This window comes from Echinops telfairi, unplaced genomic scaffold (assembly GCF_000313985.2).
Source record: "Echinops telfairi isolate 266 unplaced genomic scaffold, ASM31398v2 ScPeMD7_7356;HRSCAF=8355, whole genome shotgun sequence".
Classification (NCBI taxonomy): Eukaryota; Metazoa; Chordata; class Mammalia; order Afrosoricida; family Tenrecidae; genus Echinops; species Echinops telfairi.
The window spans coordinates 2,624,846-2,628,430 of record NW_022111256.1 but is presented as its reverse complement, the minus strand read 5'-3'; positions in this window follow the sequence as shown (position 1 = coordinate 2,628,430).

The following is a 3,585-nucleotide window of genomic DNA, read 5'->3' as shown; positions in this document are numbered from 1 at the left end:
AGGGGACCAGGGCTCAATTCCCAGTCAATGCGCCCCGACCTTCTCTAGCCGAATCCTCTTCCTCAGAGTCCCCACCTCACGGCCTAAAGAGCCCCAAACATCTCACAAGCCCGTCCCCGGGTACACTGGGCCAGTGGACGTCTCAGGAGACACACGCTTCACAACAACAACAACAAAAAAGAACACAAAATGCCGGCTGTGCGGACGTGAACCTCTGGGTTTTTGTGAGCTTCTGGACAGAGTTTGGCCCAGTGTGGAAGAGAAGCCCAGAGCAGGTCAGAACCTTCTGGAAGTACAGTGAGTTTGTTGTCTTCACTCCTCAACCTGTGTTTGGTTAGAGCGTGTGGAAGGTGAATGGACCCAGCACAGATGTGGGAGTAGGGGAGTGTGCGTGTGCGTGTGTACGTGTGTGTGGGGGGGGGACAGCAAGGAGGTGGGGAAGAGGAAGGGCCTGAAGATATCAAAAGCCTTTTCCTCAAGGAGCCGGCTACCACCTGTGCATTCTGTTGGGCTAAATGGTTGCTGAATTCAGTAATGACCTTTCCTGTGAAAGTGTAGAAGTCTCCGTGGCAAGAAAGCATGAACGTTTATTGGGAAATAGTGAAATGCAGCCTAATGAGTCAGATGGCTTTTCACGTGGAATTGGATGGAGGTGGGTAGGCAGGCGTGTGTGTGTGTGTGTGTGTGTGTGTGTGTGTACGCACGCGCATCAAGCATCTGCTTTGATAGCCTAGCCATTGATGTCTTGCACTTTTTTAAGGAAAGGGAATGCTTGAAAAGAATGCTTCTGAACACAAGTTCAATCTTGAGGAGGGTGAGCTGGCAGCCACCTGGGGAGCATCTGGGAAGCAAACATGCTTCCGACTGAAACCCAGGCAGCTCCAGGTAGAGGATTTACAGCGGGCAGGCCCAGCGCCCAGCACACAGGGAGTGGAAAGTGTGGACCAATGGAGCTGGTTGGAAAGAGTTGGAAGTTGGTGCTGGGGCTAGGGTGGAAGATAAGCTTAGACTGAAGAATGAATGAACAATAATGATAGATATGCTATAACTATGTTAATAGTAACATATTAATATAATATGTTGTTGATAGGTGCTATTGAGTTTGGCCCGACTCCTCGCGACCTTATGTGCATCATGACTGTTATTACAGCTGTAATAATAATACAGTGTTAGGTTAATAACAATGATTCTCTGACATGGGGGTACTGGTGGCTCAGGGGTGCAAAGCTCCCCTTCCACGAGGGAGACTATCAGCAAGCACCCTTCCCCCTCATGTGGTGCACTCCTTGTCTGTCAGTGGAGACCAGGCTAGGAGGCCTGGTAGCGTAGTGGTTATGTGTTGGGCTGCTCACTTTAAGCAGTTCAAACCCCCCAGCCCCTCTGTGGGAGAAAGATGAGGTGTCCTATTCCCATAAAGAGTTGCAGTCTCAAAAAGCCACTGGGGCAGTTCTACTCTGGACTTTAGGGTTGCTATGAATCAAAATCAACTCAGTGGCAGCGAACTTGATTCTGAGGGTGCCACGCAGGTTTTAGCAGAGCTTCTAGGGTAAGAAAGACTACAAGGAAAGGCCCGGCGATGTTCTTTTGAAACTTAGTCCATGGAAACCCTGTGGGTCACCACAGTCTAAGGATGCCAGGGACCCAGATAGCATTTCCTTCTCTTCTGCATGGGGTCACCACGCAGCCGGGTCAGTGCTACCACAGCTACAGCAACAAAACGACTGTCTGATAGAAAACCCTTCCCTCTGCTGAAGCCAACTCCACGGATCAATTATCACACAGCTCTAACGAAGTTGTCAATGGATTGTGGGAACATGAATGGGAGCAAGGAAAAGCTTACTGGGGGACGCAGGGGAGGCTTCCCTGAAGAGGTGGATCTCAGCAGATTCGTGGGAGGTAGGCAGAGAAGGAGGCGGAGATTGCGAGCAGAGAATAACCGTTGGAAGGGCAGAGCAGGGAAAGGTTGGGATGTAGGGAGAGAAAAGTGAAAGGTTTGGTGTGGCAAGGCCTTCAGGACATGTGGGAAGCTAGAAAAAGTTGTTTGCTGGGTTTGGGGTCAGACCTTAGGTTCTTAAATCTATTCGGTCTACTTTCCCCTTAAATCACTCAGTGTCCCTCTGCACCCCGCCACTGAAAACTTTCATTCTCTAGCCCATAATCCAGGAGACAGTGCAGGCTCTGCTTTAGCAACCTCCCAGGATTGTTCCAGCAGCACCCCTAAGGGGCTATAACCCCCATATTGAGGAACACTGGTCTCGACGCTTCCGAGACAAGCTAAAGAAGGGAGTACACACCTGAAAATCAGACCTCATCGTCTTTCCTACATGACCTCACACCAGAATCATTTAGCTAATATATATATTAACGTAGAAGTGTAACTGGAAATTATGGAGCAACAGTTACGATGGACTGATAAATACTCCAGCAGAGCTAAACCTCTCCCTTTACAAAGCAATTTGGTCAAAGCTTCTTGGAAGAGGACCTGCTGGCTCAGTGATAAAATGTTCACCTTCCATGTAGGGGACCAGGGCTCAATTCCCAGTCAATGCGCCCCCTACACCGTCCCCACCTGTCCACAGTGGCTTCCATGACTGGGCGAGGAATAAAGCTCCCACTACTTCTAAAACTCAGCCGATGAGGCCCTATAGGTCACAATGGTCTTACCTGATATGGGGATGGGGCAGGACAAGGCAGCTTTTCACTCTATTGTCAATGGGGTCACCGTGAGGCAGGGGCTATGTCAGTGCACGTTCACAACAATTATATCAAGCTCAGTGGAAGCTAATCTCTGAAACTCACCAGCAAATCTGGGTTTGAGGGCCTGGACTCTCACTCAGGAATCTAGTCAGCCTTCCATTTCAGAAGGACTATTCCGCTCAACTATTTCATGTCTTTAGAAACTGGCAGGCATGCTTGTGATCCCTGAAGACATAGATATGAATATGCTGAGGACCAGGCCATGTGCATCTCCATAGAGCTTCGCTTTGGCAGTCAGTGACATTGCAGGCTACATCTAAAGAACCAAGCGACATATATTAATTCATAAAAATAGAGGGATTGGCATAGGTACATATACTTATATGGCAATACATGGAGGAAGTAGGTGGACTTTGGGCCTCTGCTCAAGCCCTCCCTCAACACAAGAACACTTTGTTCTAACAATCTGGCATTCTGTGATGCCCACCCTCCCCTCACAATTGCTGAAGACAAAATGGGTACACAAGAAAAAAGCTGATGGTGTGTTAGGGATCTTAAAGGCTTGAAGTTCAACAAGCAGTCATCTAGCCGAGAAGCCACAAGCCCCCATGGAAGAAGCACACCAGCCTGTGCAATCATGACGTGTCAATGGGATCAGGTATCGGGCATCAGAAGACCCAAAGCAAACAAACAAAAAAACATATTCTTGAAAACGAGGGGGGTCAGAGCAGAGACCCCAAACTCATCTGTAGACAGTGGGACATCCCCTCACAGAAGGGTTGCAAGGAAGGGATGAGTCAACCAGGGCAAAATACAGCACCGATGAAACACACAATGTTCCTCTGGTTCCGTTTCTTTTAAAAGATAATTTTATTGGGGGCTCTTACA